At 53.5% G+C, this 25118-nt stretch overlaps 1 protein-coding gene across 5 annotated transcripts in view; it reads right to left on the minus strand.

Annotated features, from left to right (window-relative positions):
- The window catches only part of CDC42EP3 (CDC42 effector protein 3), a 31268-nt gene extending 14184 nt beyond the window's left edge, over positions 1 to 17084 (minus strand). The window contains exons 1-3 of one of the 5 annotated variants that reach the window (XR_005660066.1): positions 16917 to 17084; positions 14066 to 14193; positions 13682 to 13813 (exon numbers count right to left, since the gene is read on the minus strand). The gene's annotated coding sequence lies outside the window, so the exon portion shown is untranslated. Of the gene's footprint in view, positions 1 to 13681; positions 13814 to 14065; positions 14775 to 16916 lie in introns of those variants that run through there. The other 4 variants (XM_039912253.1, XR_003761471.2, XM_029070334.2 and 1 more) reach the window with 4 other exon arrangements.
- Positions 17085 to 25118: the final 8034 nt, after the last annotated feature.

Consider the following 25118-nt stretch of genomic DNA (forward strand, 5'->3'; position numbering starts at 1 on the left):
TGCAAGGTCTTCTAAAACTTCTAGAAACCAGGATGGAAGCCTGATCACTGAGAAATCATAATAATAATAATGATGATGGTATTTGTTATGCGCTTATTATATGCAAAGCACTGTTCTACACACTGGGGGGGGGGGCAGGATACAAGGTGATCAGGTTGTCCCAGTGGGGCTCATGGTCTTAGTCCCCATTTTAAAGATGAGGTAACTGAGGCACAGAGAAGTGACTTGCCCAAAGTCACACAGCTGACAAATGGCGGAGCCGGGATTAGAACCCATGACCTCTGACTTCCAAGCCCACGGTCCTTCCACTGAGCCACGCTGGATCCCCTTCTACTCTTGTATTTATCATCACATTTGTCTCATACCGATTTGGGGGATTTTATCATTTCTTCTTGCCTTACGTGTCTGTCACCGATTCCACCTTCCCTCTTTATTCTTCGGCAGTGAACCTTCAGAGGACAACAGACCACGTATTTATCGCCCAGGGCTCAGCACAGGGCTTCACAGGCAGTAAGAGCTTAATAAACATTAACGTTTTTATTAAAGAAAGGGATGTGGGTTCCTCGGAGCAGCTCATTTCGAAATCGCTTCATTCTGCACAGGTCAAATCCACCCTTTGTTTCCAAACCCACACGCTGATGGAGCAGACGTGCAAATGGTCAATCCCGCGGCAGTGTCTCACGGCTGGGTGAGAGCCACGGGGGTGGCTGAACCGGCCTGGATTGTGTACGCGGAGAATGCTCTCTCGAGCCTGAGTCCCGTTGGTCCTAAAGTCCTCCTGATCGACCGAGGCTCGCCAGAATTCACCTGTACAGCAGCAGGGGGCTGGATCAGCTGACCTCTGGAACTCCTATCCAGCTATAGGATTCTATAGGTGGTAGAGTCAACGGCCTCACAAAGTAGGTCACACGAAACTCACCGTCCAGTGAATACAGCAGGGGCCTGGAAGTCACAGAAGGACCTGGGTTCTAGTCCTGGCCCTGCCGCTTGTCTGCTGTGTGACCTTGAGCAAGTCACGTCACTTCTCTGGGCCTCAGTTACCTCATCTGGAAAATGAGGATTAAGACTCAGAGCCCCGTGTAGGACAAGGACCGGGTCCAACCTGATTATCTTGTATCTACCCAAGTGCTCAGTACGGTGTCTGATGTGTAGATAGTGCTTAACGCACACCATTTTTTTTAAAAAAAGATCCTCCCTCCTACTTAGACTGTGAGCCCCATGTGGGCCAGGGACTATGTCCAACCTGATTAACTATTTCTCACAACGTTCTCTACTCCAGCACCTAGAACAGTGCTTGGCACATGGTGTTTAACATAAGCGCTTATTTAACGTAGGAAAAAAAATTACTCTTACAAACAGCTCCGCAAACAGTGAGGCTTTGGGGAATTCTTGGCCAGCTGCGTCCCCAGTAGCACAGAGAGAAGGGTTGCCTGGCAGCGGTGACGGAGATGGGGGGAGGAAAGGATGGACCGACCCGCTCGGATTTCCTGGGGTTCTGCCCCAGTTCCCCAGGAGTCAATTTGCCCGTGTAGACACAACCACTGAGATGCTACTAGAGAAACTATCACTAGACTGTATGCTCACTGTGGGCAGGGTGCGTGTCTACCAACTCCGTTACGTTGTACGCTCCCCAAGGGCGAACCGTCAGTACTAAATAAGTGTCACTAATGATGACTGATGTTGATGATAAACACAATCATCAGGCGGAGCCAGCGAGAGTGCCGGAAGATGCCCTTGGCTCTCTTCCAGAAGCAGCTTGGCCTACTGGACACAGTCTGGATCTGGGAGCCAGAAGGACCTGGGTTCTAATCTCGACTCTGCTATTTGTCTGCTGTGTGACCTTGGGCAAGTCACTTTACTTCTCTGGGCCTCAGTTACCTCATCTGTAAGATGGGGATTGAGACTGTGAGCCCCACGTAGGACAGGGACTGTGTCCAACCTGAATAGCCTGTGTCTACCCCAGCCCCTAGAATGCTAGACTACTGTGTCAGCCTTCTCTCTGACCTCCCTTCCTCCTCTCTCGCCCCGCTCCAGTCTATTCTTCACTCCGCTGCCCGGCTCATCTTCCCGCAGAAACGATCTGGGCCTGTCACTCCCCTTCTTAAACAACTCCAGTGGTTACCTATCAACCTCCGCTCCAAACAAAAACTCCTCACTCTAGGCCTCGAGGCTCTCCGTCCCCTTGCCCCTTTCTACCTCTCCTCCCTTCTCTCTTTCCACCGCCCACCCCGCACGCTCCGCTCCTCCGCCGCCCACCTCCTCACCGTCCCCCGTTCTCGCCCATCCCGCCGCCGACCCCCGGGCCACGTCCTCCCGCGGTCCTGGAACGCCCTCCCTCCTCACCTCCGCCAAACTGATTCTCTTCCCCTCTTCAAAACCCTACTTAAAACTCACCTCCTCCAAGAGGCCTTCCCAGACTGAGCTCCTCTTCTCCCTCTACTCCCTCTACCACCCCCCCTTCACTTCTCCGCAGCTTAACCCTCTTTTCCCCCCATTTCCCTCTGCTCCTCCCCCTCTCCCTTCCCGTCCCCTCGGCACTGTACTCGTCCGCTCAACTGTATATATTTATTATCCTATTTATTTTGTTAATAAAATGTACATCGCCTCGATTCTATTTAGTTGCCATTGTTTTTACGAGATGTTCTTCCCCTTGACTCTATTTATTGCCATTGTTCTCGTCTGTCCGTCTCCCCCGATTAGACCGTAAGCCCGTCAGACGGCAGGGACTGTCTCTATCTGTGGCCGACTTGTTCATTCCATGCACTTAGTACAGTGCTCTGCACATAGTAAGCGCTCAATAAATACTATTGAATGAATGAATGAATGAATGAATGGTGTTCAACACACAGTAAGTGCTTAAAAAATACCATCATTATTATTATTATTATTATTCCCAATCAAGGGAAACGGAGGGTTGGGTTCCGATGTGGATTTGGATTCTTTGGCTTCAAAGGCTGTATTTGAGAAGCAACAGGGCAACCATTCATCTTTCTGCTATTTTCCTGATGTCAGCTCTCCCAGGAAATGCTCTGAGTGATTAGGGATGGTCAGAGAAGATACAGAAATGGAAAAAGAACAGAGGAGAAATGGGGAAGACACATGGGAAAATCAATCATCCTGTCGTGCTTTAGTTCCAGGGCTGCTAACCCCTTTCACAGAGGAAGGCCGGACAGAAGTTCAGATCGTCTTTTCGTTGTGCACCGAGGCCCCCGAGGACCCGAGAGACCCATCGCTACTCTGGGAGAAGCCAGCTGATCATCTGGCCGTGATGCTGCTTGAGGAGAGTCGGCAATGTGGCCATGTGGCTCACAGAGTTTTAGACCTTTATAAAATAGAGGGTTCAGCTTGGGATCTTGCAACTCATCAGTAAGCCGGGGTGATTGGAGAGGACTGGAGAGCAGAACAGATCGAATTTATTGGGATAAAGATCTCTCCTGGAGCTGAAATAAACACAGTGCTGGGAAGCAGTGGGACCTGCGTGCGAATTCCAGCCCTGCCAGTGGCTTGGTGTGTGACCTTGGGCAAGTCACTTCACTGTGCCTCGGTTTCCTCATTTGTAGAATGGGGACTAAAGACCTGTTCTCCCTCCCCCTTAAACTGTGAGCCCCATGTGAGGCAGGGACCGTGTCCAGCCCGATTACAATGGATTTACCTCAGCTACTACGTGGTGCTTGGTACATAGTAAGCATTTAACCAAGAGCACAGTGATTATTTATATCATCCCTCGTAAATGCCTGCTGGGACTCTGTGGTCAACCTGTCCCACCTAAAGAATAAATATTCATTCATTCAATTCAATCGTACTTATCGAGCGCTTACTGTGTGCAGAGCACTGTACTAAGCACTTGGGAGAGTACAGTACAACAATAAACAGTGACATTCCCTGCCCACAGTGAGCAAACGGCCTCATGGATAGAGCACAGGTCTGGGAGTCAGAAGGACGTGGATTCAAATCCCAGATCTGCCACTTGTCTGTTGTGTGACCTTGGGTAGGTCATTTCACTTCCTCTGGGCTTCAGTTACCTGGGGATTAAGACTGTGAGCCCCACGTGGGATATGGACTGTGTCCAACCTGAATATCTTGTATCTACCCCAGTGCTCAGTACAGTGCCTGGCACATAGTAAGTGCTTAACAAATACCATTAAAAAAAGTCAGAATGGAAAATTAATGCCACTATGAACCCCACCAATGATCCTGTCTCAATGGTGGGTATTAGGACAGAGCAGTGGATCCTCCGGAAGCATAACCCATTTTTTTAGTGGTATTTTTTTAAGTGCTTACTAGGAGCCAGGTATTGTACTAATCGCTGGGGTAGATACAAGTTAATCAGGTTGGACACAGTCCCTGTCGCATGTAGGGCTCACACTCAATCTCCATTTTACAGATGAAGTAACTGAGGTCCAGAGAAGCTAAGTGACTTGCCCAAGATCACATAGCAGGCAAGTGGCGGAGCCGGCATTAGAACCCACGCCCTTTTGACTCCCAAGCTCGTGCTCTAGCCACTAGGCCACGCTGCTTCTCCAAATGAAGGGGGATTATGTTTCCCTAAATAAAGGTAAACAATCAACAGAAATGATCAGGTAAATGGCATGACTAAATATCAAGGCTGAGGGCCGAATGCATTGAGAAGGTTCTGGCAATCATCACTCCAAGTGCATTCTCCAGGATACAATATTCAAGGCATGGCCTAGTGGATAGAGCAGAGGCCTGACAGTCAGAAGGATCTGGGTTCTAATCCCAGCTCCGCCACTTGCCTGCTGGTTGACCTTGGGCAAGTCACTTTACTTCTCTGTGCCTCAGTTACCTCGACCGTAAAATGGGGATTAAGACTGAGAGCCCCAGGTGGGACAGGGACAACGTCTAAGCTGATTATCTTGTACCTACCCCAGTGCTTAGTACAATACCCGGCACATAATAAGCGCTTAACAAATGCCGTGAAAGAAAATGGCTTCTGTGAATAGACACCGACCAAATCTTCTTTGGTTAGAAAACTCTCCTGTCACTACTGTAAAATAATTAGGCTTAGAGGATCAGTGGAGGAGCTGAGGGGAGAAAGGAGATTGAGAATGAAGTGAGGGGAATTTTGCAGTAGCGGAACAGACAATCAGACCGTCTGAAGGCTGAGCTCACTGTGAGAGTTCCCCAGCAGAGCAGGGCAGAAGCAGCGTGGTTCAGTGGAAAGAGCCTGGGCTTCGGAGTCAGAGGCCATGGGTTCGACTCCCGGCTCTGCTACTGGTCAGCTGTGTGACTGTGGGTGAGTCACTTTACTTCTCTGTGCCTCAGTGACCTCATCTGTAAAATGGGGATTAACTGTGAGCCTCACGTGGGACAACCTGATTACCCTGTATCTACCCCAGCGAACGGTGCCCTGCACATAGTAAGTGCTTAACAAATATCAACATTATTATTATTATTATCCTGCTAAATCACATGAAGTTGACGTTCGTACAGCAGAGCAGCTGCTTATTTTGTCAACCGCCTTCGAGCCCGGTGTTCCCCAACCAATATGCCGGAGTGCTTAGGCTGAATCCCGCTGCAGAAAAACTCTCTTAACTCTTCCACTTCTCTCCACCTCTTGCCCTTCAAGGCCCATGTGGGACGGGGGCTCTGTCCCATCTACCCCAAGCCTTGGTACGTGTTATTATTAAGTGCCGTCGAGTCGTTACCAATTCATAGCGACTCCATGGATATACTTTTTCCCGTCCTCTGCCGTAATCCGCAACTTTCTAACGGTTCTTCCGTTATCACTGTTATGGTCTCCATCCATCTTGCTGCCGGTCTGCCCCTTCCTCGTTTTCCCTGGACTTTTCCTAGCGTTAGTGTCTCCTCCAGAGAATTAATCCTCCAGACGATGTGTCCAAAGGATGCTAATCCAAGTCAAGGTATCTGACTTTCCAAAGACCACTTGGGCTTAATTTGCTCTAAATTCCATTTGTCTGTCTTTCGGGCAGTCCATGGTATTCACAAAAGTCTTCTCCAACAACACATTTCAAAAGAATCGATGTTCTTTCTATACTGTTTTTTCCCCGTCCAGCTTTCGGGTCCACACGTTGTCAGTGGAAACACCACAGAATTGACATGGCACTTAACAAATAATATTATTATTGCTATTATTATTCTGGCTCCCACGGTTTGGAATTCCGGATCATTCCTGGGAGTCAGGGGACCGGTTTGGAATTGGGGGATCATTCCTCCCGCACTCCCCCAACGCCCGACTAGATCGGGTTGGTTCCGACGGGGATTCGGAGAGCAGGTGACTGGCTCCCTCAGGGGCGGGGGGACTCCTCCGAGCGGCTCAGGGCCTGTGGCGACGGCAGGGGAGGGGGTGGGGAAGGATGCGGGCCGAGCCGAGGGCATCAAGAGTTTCTTTCAGAGATGGCCTGGAACTTGGAGGCCACGTGGCTGGCACGCAACCCCCCGGGGCAGGGAGCGGGGAAGCTTTTCCTCACTCAGACTTTTCACCTTCAATCAGTCGTAGGTATTGAATGCTTACTGTGTGCGGAGCACTTGTACTGAGCACTTGAGAGAGTACAACGTAACAGAGTTGATAGGCACGTTCCCCGTGTATGGGTTGACGGCCTACTCACTGCGTGCATGTGTGTGAGGGGAACTCGTGAGGGGGGACCTTTACTTGCTTGCAGAGCAGCACGGTCTAAAGAAAAGAGCATAGGCCTGGGGGTCAGAGGACATGGGTTCTAATCCCAGCTCCGCCACATGTCTGCTGTGTGACCTTGGGCAAGTCACTTCACTTCTCTGGGCCTCAGTTACCTCATCTGTAAAATGGGGATTAAGACTGTGAGCCCCTTGTGGGACAGGGACCGTGACCAACCCGATCACCTTGCATCTATCCCAGGGTTTAGAACGGCGCTTAGCACAATTATCATTACCACGATTGTTATTATTATTTACATGAATTTTAAGGGGTGATATTAGGTGCCCAGCTCCACCATTTGCCCGCTGTGTGACCTTGGGTAAGTCACTTAACTTCTCTGGGCTTCAGTTTCTTCAACTGTAGGATGGGGATTCAAAACCTGCTCTCCCTCCCTCTTAAGCCGTGAGACCCTTGTGGGACAGAGACCGTTTCTGACCGGATTACACTGTATCTACCCCAGCTCCTAGTTCAGTGGTCGGCATAGAGTGAACACTTACCAAATATCACAATTATTATCATTACTACATTGGGACTGTATCCAATCTGCCTAGATTTAGATCAACCCCAGGGCTTCGCACATAATAATATTAATAGTAATTGCTTAATAAATATCACAATTATCATCATTATAATTGCCCTCACCAGCTCTCCGGGGAAACGGGGTAACAGCCGACAGCCCTAAAATTGAGAATTAAAACCCCAATAGGGACCTGGCAAACAACCAAGAAGAAAGTCTTATCTGAAGCAAACAGATCCTTCATCCTCCCTCACTGAAAAAGCCCAGCCCTCCGTGGTTGCCTTCAGGAAGTGGGGTTGAATTCACTTCGCCAGGCTGTGTTTCGAAGTCCCACCCGCCGATCCAAGCACCCCTGGTAGAGAAGCAGTGAGATGCAGCGGAACACCACCACTGATGCCTGACACGCGGTCAGCCGTTAGATGCGGGCAAGCCACGGTGGGCAGGCAGGGAAGGGCGCACCTAGTCACCCTGGCGACTACAGCAAGTCCTGGCCACGGTTGGGTAGCCGATGCCCACTTCTGGGGCAGCAGTGTCACTTCCAGTTTCCAGCGGCCACATCGGGGACCCCCGAGGAGCCCGGGCAATGTGGATCCCAGGGAGCGCGGGGCCGGCAATGCGGGATTCTGACCCACACAGGGCCGGCAGCGGTTGAGTCGGGTCGGCAGTTCTCTGGGAGCCTGGCATCCCCCACCGTATGCCAGGGTCTTCCCCCACACCCTCGGGCACTTCATCAAGAAGCAGCGGGGCTGAGTGGATAGAACGCTGGCTTGGGAGTGATGAAGATATAAGGGCATATATCTTCATCACCCTATTTGTTTTGTTTAATGAGATGTACATCACCCTGATTCTATTTATCTGCTATTGTTTTTATGAGATGCTCTTCCCCTCGACTCTATGTATTGCCATCGTCCTTGTCTGTCGGTCTCCCCCGATTAGACCGTAAGCCCGTCAAAGGGCAGAGACTGTCTCTATCTGTTGCCGATTTGTACATTCCAAGCGCTCAGTACAGTGCTCTGCACATAGTAAGCGCTCAATAAATACTATTGAATGAACGAATGCATGAGTGAGTTCTAATCCTGCCTCCATCACTCTTCTGCTGCGTAACCTAGGGCAAGTCGCTTCAACTTCTCTGGGCTTCACTTACCTCATCTGTAAAAACGGGGATTGAGGCCGTGAGCCCTATGAGGGACAGGGACGGCGTCCAACCTGATTAGCTTATCTACCCCAGTGCTTAGTACAGTGCCTGGCACATAGTAAGGGCTTAACAGATAGCACAATTGTTATCATTTCTGTTGCTATTATTATTACTATTCATCCTGGAGAACATTTTTGGTACCAAGTGCTTGCCCTACTTAAATAAAAATACATCTGGTGTTTCTCCAAATGTCAGAGAAAAGGAAGGCAGATTTAAAACCACACTGCTTCCTCCTGAAGGTTGCCGTGGAAACGCAAATACTTTGACAGGCTTGCTTCTTCAGGCTCCAAAAAGAGAATGCTCCTGGCCCAAGCCTTTTCTGTAGCTAACTCTGTCTTCTTTGGCAACATCAAAGAGATTCAAGTGATACAAACGAGCATCAGTTAACTAAATAAAGAAATCCGACCGGTACCGGATTTGGAGGGTTCTATTGTTAACGTTAACTAACGCTGAGAAGTAGTGCGGCCTAGGACTGGGAGTCAGGGGACCGGAGTTCGAATCCCACCTCCGCCACTAGCCTGCTGTGTGACCTAGGGCAAGTAACTACATTTCTCTGTGCCTCGGTTTCCTCATCTGCCCAGTGGCGATTCAATATTTGGTCTCCCTCCTGTTTAGACTGTGAGCTCAATGCAGAAGAAGGACCGTGTTCAACCCGATTATCCTGTACCTACCCTAGTGCTTAGTATGGGGCTTGGCACCTACTAAGTGCTTAACGGATACGAGTATCATGCCCAGGGTGGACACGTGTCTACCAACTCTCCTGCACTGCCCTCTCCTAAGCGCTCAGTACAGTGCTCTGCACACAGTAAAGGCTCAGAAAATAGCACTGATTGATTCATGCATTATTCAGTTGTATTTATTGAGCACTTACTGTGTGCAGAGCAGTGCACCGAATGCTTGGGAGAGTACGATATAACAATAAACAGACTCATTCCCTGCCCACAACGAGCTTACAGCCTAGAGGGGAGGACAGACATTAATATAAATAAATTACAGATATGTTCATAAGTGTTATGGGACTGGGATGGAGGGATGAAGGGAGCAAGTCAGAGTGACGCAGAAGAGGAAAGGAGGGCTTAGTCAGGGAAGGCCTCTTGGAGGAGATGGGCCTTCAGTAAGGCTTTGAAGGGGATGCAGGATTGTCGGATTCGAGGAGGGAGGGCATTCCAGGCCCGAGGTAGGACGTGAGCGAAGCCGTGCTCATTTGCAGAAGCGCTTTAAATAATAATAATGATAATGGCATTTGTTAAGCACTTACTATATGCAAAGCACTGTTCTAAGCACTGGGGAGGATACTAGGCGATCAGGTTGTCCCACGTGGGGCTCACAGTCTTAATGCCCATTGTACAGCTGAGGTAACTGCAGCACAGAGAAGAGAAGCGACTCGCCCACAGTCACCCAGCTGACAAGCGGCGGAGCCGGGATTTGAACCCATGACCTCTGACGCCCCAGCCCGTGCTCTTTCCACTGAGCCACGCTGCTTATAATTTAAAACCTCACCCGAAAGGCTGCGGAATAGGTCCGACTCGAAAATGCTACTTTCCCACTCCAAGGTGGAACTCGAGGTTCCGAAAGAAGTCATCCCTGTTGTGAAAGACTGTTTCCAGCCAGCACTCAGGAACAGCCGGAGTGACCCCCAGCACCACTGACAACAGAAAGCTGCGTTATTGCTGCCAGTTGTAATTCCCCATTCCTGCTGCTGTGACTTCCTTCGTCGCTGACATACCTGTTCACCGGCGTAACGGAGGACGTACCGGACGAATTATCGGAGGACGTACCTCTTCGCCGACGCATCAGAGGAAAACACTCTGATCTTGGAAATTTAGGTTCACGGAAACTAACGCTACACGGAATCGCGCCATTTACACTTAGACCCTGAATGGTCCCAGGACGAGTCTTTAGAAAGCTTCTCTCCAAACCACTTTTCTCCTGGAAACCCCGAAGTCCATATTGGAGTCGATAAGGACGGATTGGGCCACGATTCTGGAAGTGGGGCAAAGCAGTCTTAAAGGGGTAGAGGCTCTTCTAGAAACCATGCAGGGCCAGTTAATAATAATAATAACAACGTTGGCATTTGTTAAGCGCTTACTATGTGCAGGGCACTGTTCTAAGCGCTGGGGGAGATACAGGGCAATCAGGTCGTCCCACGTGAGGCTCACAGTTAATCCCCATTTTACAGATGAGGGAACTGAGGCACACAGAGAAGTTCAGTGACTCGCCCACAGTCACACAGCTGACGAGTGTCAGAGCCGGGAGTCGAACCCATGACCTCGGACTCCGAAGCCCAGGCTCTTTCCACTGAGCCACGCTGCTTCCCAGTTAACCAAGCCCCCGGTGTCCAAGACAGTGTGGGGTGAGATTCCTATGATCAAAACGGAGCTGGATTTCTCCGGAGACTGCCCCGTACCGTGTCTGGATGATTTCAGGCCCTTCCTGGAGGCCCTCCGTTGAGAAACAGATGGCTAATCACCGATGCACAGAATCAAAGGGAACAGAGCTCAGGCGGGCCACTGGTCTCTTGAAGGTTCCCCGCCCCAGGGTTTCCAACTCTATCTTTCCCACCGGCATCTTTATCTGGTCTGCCCAGGGACGCTCGTGGCGGCATGAATGCTTTGATGGCTCCGAATAGCTCCCTTGGGAGCACATATCTCTCCATCTTCGTCCTGGGTCGGATGATGGAAGGCAAGGACATCTCAATGCCCGTTTCTAGCTCTCCCACCGACCCTTCACGCGGGTGCGTATCCTCTTGGCATTCTGGAGGTCAGGATGCCCTTGACTTGCGGCGGGCTCTAGCGGAACGAGCGCGGGTCTGGGAGACGGGGCAGCCGGGTCCTAATCCCGGCTCCGCCACTCCTCCGCTGTGCGGCCTCGGGCGAGTCGCTTCACCTCTCTGCGCCTCGGGGACCTCGACGGCAAACCGGGGATTACGACCGTGAGCCCCGTGTGGGACGTGGACTGTGTCCAACCCGATTAGCTTGTATCTACCCCGGCCCGGCACACAGTAAGCACTTAACAAATACTTTAAAAACAACCAAACGTTGATTCGGTCTGAGGATGGCAGGGATTAAGCAGAGCTGTAGAGAGGTCTAGGACCGTCGGTGACTCTGCTTGTAACCCTTTTCGATCCGATCTGCCGGCCCCCTGCTGCGGCTGTGGTTTCTTCCTGTCCATTTTGGAGCTGACGTGCTTTCCAACGACCCAGCAGCCTGCATATATATTCTGGGTATATTCTATATACCCTGCATGTATACTTTCAGCAGCCTGCAATAGATTCTGGTGAGAAACAAAGCTGCAGTCCCCTGAGCTGCCTCCATCAGCAAGGGAAATGCTTTTCCAATCATTATCGAGTTCATCCCTCGGGCAGGCGGCTGTTTTACTCTTACTAATAATAATGTTGGTATTTGTTAAGCGCTTACTATGTGCCAAGCACTGTTCTAAGTGCTGGGGTAGATCCAAGGCAATCGGGTCACCCCACGTAGGGCTCACGGTCTTCATCCTCATTTTACAGATGAGGGAACGGAGGCGCAGGGAAGTGAAGTGACCTGCCCAAGGTCACACAGCTGACAAGCGGCGGAGCCGGGATTCGAACCCATGACCTCTGACTCCCAAGCCCGGGCTCTTTCCACTGAGCCACGCTGCTTCTTCCTAAGATGTCAGTGGAGTCTGGGGAGGCTCAAGGAAGAGAGCTGACTTGTTGGAAGACCAAAGCGGATGATTAATGTCCATCTCCCTCTCTAGACTGCAAGTACGCTCTCTGTGGGCAGGGACCGTGTCTATCGATTCTGTTATAGCGTACTCTCCCAAGGGCTTAGTGCAGTGTTCTGCACACAGTAAGCGCTCAATAAATACAATTGACTGATTGGTGAGGGTCAGAGGTAGAACTGCAATTGGAGATCTGACTCCATCACCAGAGCTGATCTGTCTAATTTAGCTTCTTTTCCCTCCCGCCTCCACAACCTCGCTCGATGCCCCCTCCCGTTACCCCAAGCTCCTGACCCCTGCCAGTTCCCTCTAAAGCCAAAAGAGACCCCAAGTGGCCCTTGTCCACTGAGGACGCATGTGTTCGCTCTTCCTCTTCTGTGGCAAATCTGCTGTCCCTTCAATTTCTCAGAACCTCCCTCACTAGTCACAATAACAGTAGTAATGTTGGTATTTGTTAAGCGCTTACTATGTGCCGAGCACCGTTCTAAGCGCTGGGGTAGACACGGGGGAATCAGGCTGTCCCAGGTGGGGCTCCCAGTCTTCATCCCCATTTTGCAGATGAGGGAACTGAGGTACAGAGAAGTGAAGTGACTTGCCCACAGTCGCACAGCCGACGAGTGGCAGAGCCGGGATTCGAACCCACGACCTCTGACTCCAAAGCCCGTGCTCTTTCCACTGAGCCACGCCGCTTCTCTTACTAATGGCCAAGTTTCTCTTCTCTTCTCTTCTAGTAATAATGGCCAAGGTTTCCTTTGCCTCACGGAATTTTAGAGTGGGGAATGGGATACACACTACAGTTAGGGGGGATTTTTTAATGGCATTTGTTAAACACTTTACGCCAGGCACTGTACTCAGCGCTGGGTAAGATACAAGCTAATCAAGTTGGACGCAGTCCCCGTCCCACCTGAGGCACGCAGTCGTCATCCCCATTTTGCAGACGAGGGAACTGAGGCTCAGATAAAGCCATTGACTTGTTCAAGGTCACAGAGCAGACAAGTGGTGGGGCTGTGATTAGAACCCAGGTCCTTCTGACTCCCGGGCCCGCGCTCTACCCATCGGACCACACTGCCTCTCGGTAACGGTCACAAACAGAGGAGGTCTCGTGAACCACCTGCTCTTCTCCATCCCTCCTTCACCTTCTCCTCCCCTATTCACTACCCCTCCCAGCTTCACACCAAGTTGGAATCCGGGAGCTGTGGAAGTCAACGGTTTCCGGACCTGACGGTGCAGTATATTAAAAAAAAAAAAAAAAAGGTTCAAAAACCGTAGGCTTCCCTATCCATATATACACGGCACCATAGGTCACGGGTTCGAATCCCGGCTCCGCCGCTTGTCAGCTGTGTGACTGTGGGCAAGTCACTTCACTTCTCTGGGCCTCAGTTCCCTCACCTGGAAAATGGGGATGAAGACTGTGAGCCTCACGTGGGACAACCTGATGACCCTGTATCTACCCACAACCTGATGACCCTGTATCTACCCAGCGCTTAGAACAGTGCCCTGCACCTAGTAAGCGCTTCACGAATACCAACATTATTGTTATCATAGGTCCACTCTATAAAAAATGTGGGGGGAATTCCAAGATTTCCAGTTTCCAAGTAAATTCAGGGGTCGGACCTCTTTTCTGGTGAATTTATTGTTCGACTTTACAGCTGCATTGAGAAACCGGAGATGTTCTTATTCTAGCCAAGAGGATGAACACAGGCCCCTTAGATCTGAAGGAAATCAATCCACCGGGCAAGCGACAATTCTAAATGAAGATAAAGTAAAATAAATAAATAAATGAAATAAAATAAATACTACCCACAGCAGTACGCCTGGGTTTCTCCGGGCTACCGATCTGTGCTGTCATCAGGGCAACATCACTAAAACCCTTGTAAGTAGGAGAAGGTCCGGCGATAATCTTTGTGGGCTGGTTAAAATTTTGGCCGGACGCTAGGGTAACGACCATATCTTTAGAGATGCCTCGCGCCACTGGCTCCGAGTAAGGACGATGGCTTACGGGAGCACGTTGGACAGGAATCCAAATACCGCATTGAAGAAAATCCGCCTAACGGATCGGTCCGGAGAGCTGCTGTCTTTTTTCAAGTCTGGATGCCTTCTGGATCGGAAAGCCCTTCTCGAATCTTACTACACAAGACAGAAAATAGAAAATCTGCAACAGCCATTCCCCTTGTGGTCTCTGCAGGTTTCAGTGAGGCACCAAACAGAATTCACCAACGATTCTGAGAATTCATCTCGCTTCACTTTTCCAACCGCCGCAGCTAAACTACAGCCCTCGTATTTTCATCCCGGAATTCATAACGCAAATCTCTAGCAGACGATACCGAAGGAGACGCTGGCACCGGCGGGCGATCTCCGAGATACATTTCCAGGTTTACGTCTACGTGCCTTACGGATGGTCAGAGAGAGCGTAGGTGGGGCCTATTCCGCGGATACCGCAAATAGGAATTCCACTTCACCGTACGTCGACCCCGCGAATACGGTTTCCTTTCCGACCTTATCTCTAAATCGGAAACAGAGCCATTTCTGAAACGGCGATATCCTCCACTCCCTCATCTTTACATCCAGCCTATTCTCTGGAGGGAGGAGAACTCCGGGAAATGACAGGTGGCGGGGCAGAAGAGGAGATTCCCAAACCTTCAAGGGGAGGAAAATACATGGGTTTTTCAGGCAAAGCGAAGGAATTTTTCTTTTTACAGATAAGAACACCGGCCGCTTCATCCCCCTCCACCTCCGTGAGCATCTCGGATTAACCATTTAGGGCCTAGTGAGCTTTGACTTTCTCAGGGCTGTCGGGATCATCCTCTTCCCCGTTCAGGGAAGGATGTGCCAGGCTGAGGGCAACTCCCCTACTCCCCACCCGACCCAGACAATTCTCCACTGTCTTGGGACACCCGGGATCTGGCAGAAACCTCACTTCCAAACGTCCCCCAGCCCCATCCGACCCCACCGGGCCCCCTCGGCGGCCCGCACCCTCTCCGCTTCCGATTTAAATCGGGCGTAACGGGGCTCGGATTCATCTCCGGGGCTCGGCCACTCATTCCTTGACCTCTAGGCTTTTCAGAAGGTCGGAACCGAGGCGGCGAGGTCTCCATCCCTGCCCGGGGGGGCTGCGGACGGGGGTCCCTCATCCCACCCAGCTCGGAGCCGCCCGCCGGGCCAGCCGTGTGGCATCCGGGCTCATCTTTCTCTCCCAAGATACAAAATCGGAGCCGGGTTCTGCGGCTCGGCTGAACCAGGCCGCTACCCCGGGAGGGCGGAGAGCCGGGATGCCCCTCTGCAAAGCGGGGCCGGTCTGTTTTGGAGGAAGGCATCGGTGATGACGACAGCATTTTTGAAGCCCTTACTCTGGGCCAGGCGCTCTACTCATTGCTGGGTTAGATCCAAGCTAATCGGTCCCTGTCCCACGTGGGGCTCGTAGTCTCAACCCCCATTTTCCGGATGAGGGAACCGAGGCTCGTAGTCTCAACCCCCATTTTCCGGGTGAGGGAACCGAGGCTCGTAGTCTCAACCCCCATTTTCCGGGTGAGGGAACCGAGGCTCCTAGTCTCAACCCCCATTTTCCGGGTGAGGGAACCGAGGCTCCTAGTCTCAACCCCCATTTTCCGGATGAGGGAACCGAGGCTCCTAGTCTCAACCCCCATTTTCCGGATGAGGGAACCGAGGCTCCTAGTCTCAACCCCCATTTTCCGGATGAGGGAACCGAGGCTCCTAGTCTCAACCCCCATTTTCCGGATGAGGGAACCGAGGCTCCTAGTCTCAACCCCCATTTTCCGGATGAGGGAACCGAGGCTCCTAGTCTCAACCCCCATTTTCCGGATGAGGGAACCGAGGCTCCTAGTCTCAACCCCCATTTTCCGGATGAGGGAACCGAGGCTCCTAGTCTCAACCCCCATTTTCCGGATGAGGGAACCGAGGCTCGTAGTCTCAACCCCCATTTTCCGGATGAGGGAACCGAGGCTCCTAGTCTCAACCCCCATTTTCCGGATGAGGGAACCGAGGCTCCTAGTCTCAACCCCCATTTTCCGGATGAGGGAACTGAGGCTCGTAGTCTCAACCCCCATTTTCCGGATGAGGGAACTGAGGCTCCTAGTCTCAACCCCCATTTTCCGGATGAGGGAACTGAGGCTCGTAGTCTCAACCCCCATTTTCCGGATGAGGGAACCGAGGCTCCTAGTCTCAACCCCCATTTTCCGGGTGAGGGAACTGAGGCTCCTAGTCTCAACCCCCATTTTCCGGGTGAGGGAACTGAGGCTCAGAGAAGCACATGTTTTTTTTATGGCATCTGTTAAGCGCTTCCTATACGCCAGGCACTGTGCTCAACGCTGGGGTGGATACAAGCTAACGGGATTGGAGCCGGTCCCCGTCCCACCAGCGGCTCACAGTCTCAACGCCCATTTTGCAGATGAGGAAACTGAGGCTCAGAGAAGTGCGTTTTTTAAATGGCATCTCTTAAGCGCTTCCTATACGCCAGACCCTGTGCTCAACGCTGCGGTGGATACAAGCTAACGGGGATGGAGCCGGTCCCCGTCCCACCTGGGGCTCACAGTCTCAACGCCCATTTTGCAGATGAGGAAACTGAGGCTCGGAGCAGCGAAGGGACTGGCCCGAGGTTCCCCGGCGGACGGGGGGGGGGGCCGAGGCGGCATTCGAACCCAGGACTTCCCAACTCCCGGACTCTCTCCCTCCACCCTGCTCCTTCTCCCCCCGGGCCGGGAATTGTAACGTTATTAGAAGGGAGGCTCCCCGGGTGAACGACGGATGCCGTCGGGGTTTCGCGAAGCGCTATGTGCGGAGCACGGCGCCGAGAGCGCTGGGGGAGACGGAGGGAAGGATGGGTGGGCACTTACGGATGGTCTCCGGCGGCGCTGGGCGGGGGTCGGGTCCCGGTGCCCGCGGTGCCCGCGGTGCCCGCCCTGCCCGCCGCCCGCTGCCATAGGAGACACGCCTCCACGGACCGGGAGGGGGCGCCCTGGCGGCGGGGCGTCCGCGGCGCGACCGACCGCAGGCAAGGCGAGCGGGACACTGACGGCGCCGCCGAGCCGCGCACCCACCCACCCCGCCCGCCCAGGCCGGCGGGAGGGGGGGGGGGGGGGCGGGGCCCGAGAGCGGGGACCAATCGGGGGCGCGGGGCCGAGGGGCGGGGCCGCCGAGGGGGCCAATCGGAGGCGGGGACGGAGGGGGCGGGGACGGAGAGGGGGCGGGGCCGGAGAAAGGGGAGCCAATCGGGGGCGGGAGGGGCGGGGCCTGGGAGCGGGAGGCCGATCGGGGGCGGGGCCGGGGAAGGAGGGGGCGTGGCCCGAGAGCGAGCGCGGGGGGCCAATCAGGGGCGGGGCCGGGGAAAGATGGGCGTGGCCTCAGAGCGGGGGGCCAATCATGGGCGGGGCCGGGGAAAGATGGGGGCGGGGCCGGAGGGCGGGGGGCCGATCTGGGGCGGGGCCGGGGAAGGAGGGGGCGGGGCCGGAGAATGGGGAGCCAATCAGGGGCGGGACGTGGAGGGGTGGGGCGGGAGGGGCGGGGCCTGCAGAGCGGGAGTGGGTCGATCGGGGGCGGGGCCGGGGAAAGAGGGGGCGGGGCTGGAGAGCGGGGGGCCAATCAGGGGCGGGGCCGGGGAAGGAGAGGGAAAAGGGGCGGGGCCGGATGGTGGGCGGGGCCTGGAGAAAGGGGGACCAATCGGAAGTGGGGTGGGGCCCGGAGGGGCGGGGCCGGGGAAGGAGGGGGGAAGGGGCGGGGCCTGGAGAGCGGGGGACCAATCAGGGGCGGGACATGGAGGGGCGGGCAGGAGGAGGGCGGGGCCTGGAGAGCGGGGGACCAATCAGAAGCAGGGCCGTTAAGAGGAGAGGCCGGGGGGCGGGGCCGGGAAAGGAGAGGGGGCAGGAGAGGGGCACGGCCGGAGGGTGGGCGGGGCCTGGAGAGCGGGGGGGACCTGGAGGGGCGGGGCCGGGGAGTGGGCGGGGCCTGGAGAACGAGGGACCAATCAGGGGCGGGGCCGGGGAACAGAAGGGCGGGACCAGGGAGTGGGCGGGGCCTGGGAAGCGGGGGGGCCAATCGGAGGCGGGGCCGCGGAGGGGCGGGGCCTGAGGGGGCGGGGCCGGGGGAGCGGGGGGCCAATCAGGGCCGGGGGCGGGAGAGCGGGGAGCCAATGAGAGGCGGGGCCGGGAGGGGCGGGGCCTGAGGGGGCGGGGCCGGGAGGGGGGCGGGGAGGGGAGGGGTCCAGGGATGCAAGGAGGGAGGAAGGGAGGGATCCAGGGATCCAGGGAGGGAGGGATGCTGGGATGCAGGGCTGGAGGAAGGGAGGATTGGAATGAGGGAGGGAGGGAGGGAGGGAGGGAAGCAGGGACGGAGGAAGGGAGGGAGGGAATGGGGAGAGATGCAGGGAGGGAGGCTGAAGACAGACCCGGGATGGGCGGGCACGAGATGGGCCGTTAGCGAAGCAGCGTGGTTTAGTGGCAAGAGGACGGGCTTGGGACTCGGAAGGTCGTGGGTTCTAATCCCTGCTCCGCCACTCGCCTGCTGGGTGACCTGGGGCAAACCGCTTCACTTCTCTGGGCCTCTACCGTAAGCCCGTCAAACGGCAGGGACCGTCTCTATCTGTTGCCGACCTGTTCATCCCAAGCGCTTAGTACAGTGCTCTGCACATAGGAAGCGCTCGATAAATACTATTGAATGAATGAATGGATGGATGGATGGATGGATGGATGGAAAATGAGGATGGAAAGTGCGAGCCCCACGTGGGACCGCCTGATGACCCCGTATCTCCCCCGGCGCTTAGGACGGTGCTCGGCACGTGGTAAGCGCTTAACACATACCATTATTAATAATGTTGGTATGTGTTAAGCGCTCACTATGTGCCGAGCACCGTTCTAAGCGCTGGGGTAAACACAGGGGAATCAGCTTGTCCCACGTGGGGCTCCCAGTCTTCATCCCCATTTGACAGAGGAGGGAACTGAGGCACAGAGAAGTGAAGTGACTTGCCCACGGTCACCCAGCCGACAAGCGGCAGAGCTGGGATTCGAACTCATGAGCCCTGACTCCGAAGCCCGTGCTCTTTCCACCGCGCCACGCTGCTTATTATCATTATTTATTACGGGATGGGCAGGCACAGGATGCGCGGACCTTCCACCCCCACCTCTCTTTGCAGGGCAGCTGAGCACTTTGTGGACGCCCCCAGGGAGAGCCTCGGGTGAAGGCTACGGGAGGCTCTCCTTTGGGTGCAAACATCCCGGAAATGGACGGTAAGAATCATGACGATAACAATGATAATAATGATAATAATGTCGGTATTTGTTAAGCGCTTACTACGCGCAGAGCACTGTTCTAAGCGCTGGGGGAGATCCGGGGTCATCAGGTCGTCCCACGTGGGGCTCCCAGTCTTCATCCCCATTTGACAGATGAGGGAACTGAGGCCCAGAGAAGTGAAGCGACTCGCCCACAGTCACAGCGGACAAGTGGCGGAGCCGGGATTCGAACCCATGACCTCTGACTCCCAAGCCCGGGATTTTTCTCCCGAGCCACGCCGGTATTTGTTAAGCGCAAAGGAAGTGCTGGACAATAATAATAACATTGGGCATGGCTTGCCTCTACCCGTTGCCGAATTGTCCATTCCGAGCACTCAGTGAAATAAGTGAAACTCGCTCCCCGGGGTCGGTGCCACGGCAGAGCCCCACCAGCGATCAACCTCGGACTTCAGTCGATCGATCGATCGTATTTAGCGAGCATCGTGGAATCAATTTCTTCGGTCGATCGTATTTCGCTCGATCGATCATATTTATTGAGCACTCACTGTGTGCAGAGCACTGTACTGAGGGCTTGGGAAAGTACGGTGCAACAAGAACGTAATAAACAATGACATTCCTTGTCCACCATGAGCTCACATTCTAATAATAATAAAAATATTGGTATTTGGTAAGCGCTTACTATGTGCAGAGCACCGTTCTAAGCGCTGGGGGAGATACAGGGTCAGCAGGCCGTATCCCCATTTTCCAGATGAGGTCACTGAGGCCCGGAGAAGTGACCCGCCCACAGTCACACAGCTGACAAGGGGGGAGAGCCGGGATTCGAACGCATGACCTCTGACTCCCAAGCCCGGGCTCTTTCCACTGAGCCAGTGGGGGAGACAGACAGCAGCACGGATAAATAAAATTACAGATATGTACATAGGTACTGTGGGGTTGGGAGGGGAAAGAAAGTCACCGTGAGCAGGATGTGAACCTGCGCAGGGAAAGCCTACTGGAATGCAAGGCTTAACCCCTCGACCTATTTACTGTGTGTAGAGGACTGTACTGAACGACCCCGTCCACAAGGAGCTTACAATCCACCTCTTCGGGCTTCCTCCCCTCAGTCCCGCTTGCAAAGCCCAGACAGGTGGAGTGCAGGTTCGGAGGCCCGGGGCTGCACGCTGGGGTCCGAACACATTCCGCCCCCATTGACTTTGCCCGTTCTCTGGGCAGCGGGTCGGATCTGGGAAACCGAGGCCCGCAGAAGCGGCGCGGCTCAGTGGAAAGAGCCCGGGCTTGGGAGTGGGAGGTCGTGGGTTCGAATCCCGGCTCTGCCCCTTGTCAGCTGTGAGACTGTGGGCGAGTCGCTTCACTTCTCTGGGCCTCAGTGACCTCATCTGGAAAATGGGATTAAGCCTGGGAGCCCCACGTGGGACGACCTGATTCCCCTGTGTCTCCCCCAGCGCTTAGAACGGTGCTCTGCACATAGTGAGCGCTTAACAAATACCAACATTATTACATCGTTATTACGAGAAGGTGTGGGGGGAGGAGCTAAATCACAGCACTTGAACAGTGTAGTGGCTCCCAGGTTGAGCTTGTAGGGGTTGCTACGGATACTAATAAAAATTAGCAATACGAATTAAAATAGTAATAGATTCTTTTGAACTGCGGTGGTGGAGAAGGCTTTCGCGAATACCGTGGGCTGTCCGAAAGACAAACGAGTGGGTTTTGGAGCGAATTAAGCCAGTGTGGTCTTTGGGAGGCCGCATGACTCGATTTAGATTAGCATGTTTCGGACAAATCATCAGGAGGACGGATTCTCGGGAGAAGACACCGATGCTAGGGAAAATCCAGGGAAAACGTGGAAGAGGCAGACCGGCAGCTAGGTGGATGGAGAGCGTAACAACGCTAATGGAAGAACCGTGAGCGAGGGTACGGATTATGGCAGAAGAAAGGACGTTCTGGAGAAAACATACCCATAGAGTTGCTAGGAATCAGAAAGGACTCGACGGCATTCGGTAATAATAACCGAAGCGACGCGGCATAGCAGATAGAGCACGGGCCCGGGAGTTCTAATCCCAGCTCCGCCACTTGTCTGCTGTGTGACCTTGGGCAAGTCACTTCACCTCTCTCTGCCTCACTTCCCTCATCTGTAAAATGGGGATTGAGACTGTGAGCCCCACGTGGGACAGGACTGTGTCCAATGCGATTTGCTTGTATCCACCCCAGCGTTTAGTACACTGCCTGGCACATAGTAAATACTGAACAAATGCCCTGATGATGGTGATCACGACGATTGTTAATGATTTAAGTGCTTAATACGTGCCAACCACCCTACGGATCCCTGGGATGGGTACAAGATAATCAGGTCTCACAGTCTCTCCCTGAAGTGGAGCTTACAGACTAAATAGGAGCGGGAACTGGTATTGAATTCCCATTTTCGAGATGAGGAACCTGAGGCAAAGGGAAGTTGTGACTCGGTCCAGTTCGCAGAGCCGGGTATCTGGGCTGACTGGACTCTGTGCCGGAGGATCCTTCTCCCTGGACGTGATCCCTGCCCTGTCCCCGGGACGCCGCACTGCAGCCGGAATGGGGTCTCCCAATCCTGGCTCTCCTTTCTGGGCCATTTCACCCCTGTCGTCCAACCACGGCTGCTGGAATCACGAGCCGGTCCTCGTCCCATCCCGGCTCTTGATAGCGACTTCGGAATTCTCTCGGCCCCCCGCCTCGGCCCAGCTCCTGATGGCCACTTCATTCATTCATTCCTTCATTCAGTCGCATCTATTGAGCGCTTACTGTGTGCAGAGCGCTGTACTAAGCTCTTGGAAAATACGATTCAGCAACAGATAGAGACCATCCCTACCCAACAATGGGCTCACAATCTAGAAGGGGGAGACAGACAACAAAACAAAACAAGTAGAGAAGCATCAATAGCATCAAAATAAATAGAATTATAGATACATACACTTCATCGTTAATAAAATAAATAGAATAATAAATCTGTACAGATATACACAAGTGCTGCGGGGAGGGGAAGGGGGCAGAGCAGAGAGAGGGAGTAGGGGTGATGGGGAGGGGAGGAGGAGCAGAGGGAAAGGGGGGGTCGGTCTGGGAAGGCCTTCTGGAGGAAGTGAGCTCTCGGTAGGGTTTTGAAGGGGAGAAGAGAGCTAATTTGGTGGATATGAGGAGAGAGGACATTCCAGGCCAGAGGTGGGACGTGGGCCAGGGGTCGACAGCGAGACAGGCGAGAACGAGGCACAGTGAGGAGGTTAGCGACGGCAGAGGAGCGGAATGTGCAGGGTGGGCCGTAGAAGGAGAGGAGGGAGGTGAGGTAGGAGGGGGGAAGGGGATGGAGAGCTCTGATGCCAGTAGTGAGGATTTTTCGCTTGATACGAAGGTTGATAGGCAACCACTGGAGATTTTGGAGGAGGGGGGTGACATGCCCAGAGCGTTTCTGTAGCAAGATCATCCGGGCAGCGGAGCGAAGTATAGACTGAAGCGGGGAGAGACAGGAGGTTGGGAGATGAGAAAGGAGGCGGATGCAGTGATCCAGTTGGGATAGGATGAGAGATTATCCCAACAAGGTAGCGGTTTGGATGGAGAGGAAAGGAGAGTTCTCCCAGCCTCCCCGCGTACATACCTGGGAGATCCCCTTGGGCTGTTGCTCTCCAGCTTGGTTGCTCCCAAAAAGCCGGGCTCAAAGACACCTCCTCCCCGCGGCCCACTCTTGGCTCTCCCACCCCCGAGCCATCGCTCCCACCATCCCCCTGCCCACCTGACAAGCCCTCCCGACTCTGCTTCCCCTTCCCCTCTTCTCGCTTCAAATCCCCACTAAAGTCTCCGCTCCGCCCCTTGTCTGCTCTGTGACCTCGGGCAAGTCGCCTAACTCCTCTGGATTTCCGTTCATCATCGAACGTCGAAGAGTCCCTTCCGATGCACAGCGACTCTCTGGACGTGTTTTCTCCAGAACATCCTATTTTTGCTCTTCTGTAGTCATTGTGCTATGTATAACCGTAGAGTTTTCTCGGTTAAAAAATATGGAAATGGTTTACCGTCGCCTTCTTCCATGCAGTAAAAACTGAAGTCTCTGCCACTGTCTTTGATCAACATTTTGATCACTTCATCCTCCGCCTTTAACTCTTTCCTATGCCGCTGGAGCCCAGCTCAGGGGAATCAACTTTGCCTGACGCTTCAGCTTAGACCTTTCCATTGAGAAGCAGAGTGGCTCGATGGAAAGAGCCCGGGCTTGGGAGTCAGAGGCCGTGGGTTCGAATCCCGGCTCTGCCACTTGTCAGCTGTGTGACTGCGGGCAAGTCACTTCACTTCTCTGTGCCTCAGTTGCCTCATCTGTAAAATGGGGATTAACTGTGAGCCTCACGCGGGGCAACCTGATTACCCAGTATGTACCACAGTGTTCAGAACAGTGCTCTGCACACAGTGAGCGCTTAACAAATAGCGACATTATTATTATAGGTAACGCCGGAGAGAGAGAATTCATTCATTCATATTTATTGAGCACTTACCGCGTGAAGAGCACTGTACTAAGCACTTGGGAAAGTACAATGCAGCGGTAAAGAGAAGCAATCCCTGCCCACGACGAGCTCACAATCTGCAGGGGTGGGGGGAGAGGGAAGAGACAGGCATCGATACAAATAAAAAGACATCAATGTAAATAAATAAAATCACAGCTACCTCTCTCTCTCCGTGGTATAGTTCCAAGCTTCACTGGTGTATGAAAACTCTCCTGCCGCGATAAGGCTTTGATTCATAAGAGAGGTACCTGAGTTACCTCCCCGTAAAATGGGGATTTAAAGTGGTGAGCCCTATATGGGACAGGGACTGCGTCCAACTCGATTAACTTGCATTACCCCAGCGCTTAGTAAAGTTCCTTGCACATAGTAAGCGCTCAAGTACCATTGAAAAAAAGCCCACCTCCTCCGAGAATTCTTCCCTGGTCAGGCCCTGGCTCCCAGGTCACGTCACTTGGTTTCAAAGCAGCTGGTTGTCTTTAACTCGTCGTGGCCTAGTGGAAAGAGCCCGGATCTGGGAGGCAGAGAACCCACTTATCTGTTGTGTGACCTTGGACAAGTCATTTAACTTCTCTGCGCCTCAGCTACCTCATCCCCCTGATTCTATTTACTGCTATTGTTCTTGTCTGTCCGTCTCCCCCGATTAGACGGTGAGCCCGTCGAAGGGCAGTTACCGATTTGTCCATTCCAAGCGCTTAGTACAGTGCCCTGCACCTAGTAAGTGCTCAATAAATACTACTGAATGAATGAATGAATGAAGAGGATTAAGACTGTAACCCCTCTGTGGGTCAGAGACTGTGTCCAACTGGATTATTTTCTGTTTCCTCCAGCATTTAGTACAGTGCCCGGCACAAAGAGTGAACGCTTAACGAGCTTCATCCTGGGTCCAGCAGTTGGGGATTCGGACATTTTCGGGTGGCTTGGGGCCCGCGCTGACCGCGATGGTGAGGAGCCGTGCACGGGGACCCACCGGGCGAGTCACGGCCCTGGAGACCCAAGCAGGGCGGGGAGATGGCACGCGTAAAAGAGCTCATGGACGCAGAGGGGATGGCACCGTGCCTTTTCCCAGCCAACGGCGGCCGCAGAGTTTCTGTTGGCAGACACCTGAGGTTAGAGCCAGGCTCCCGACAGTCTCCCCCGAGGTTCTGTTTTCAAAATCTCTGTTACATTTGGCACTCACATGCGAGTTGTATATTTGAATTTATTGAAAATATCAAATATGTTACAGACCTTACTTAGGCAAAGGTATTTTTATAAATATTTGTGCATAGCTTTCATTACACATGGTATTTTTATAAGTGCAAAT

Source organism: Ornithorhynchus anatinus, chromosome 1 (genome assembly GCF_004115215.2).
Source record: "Ornithorhynchus anatinus isolate Pmale09 chromosome 1, mOrnAna1.pri.v4, whole genome shotgun sequence".
Classification (NCBI taxonomy): Eukaryota; Metazoa; Chordata; class Mammalia; order Monotremata; family Ornithorhynchidae; genus Ornithorhynchus; species Ornithorhynchus anatinus.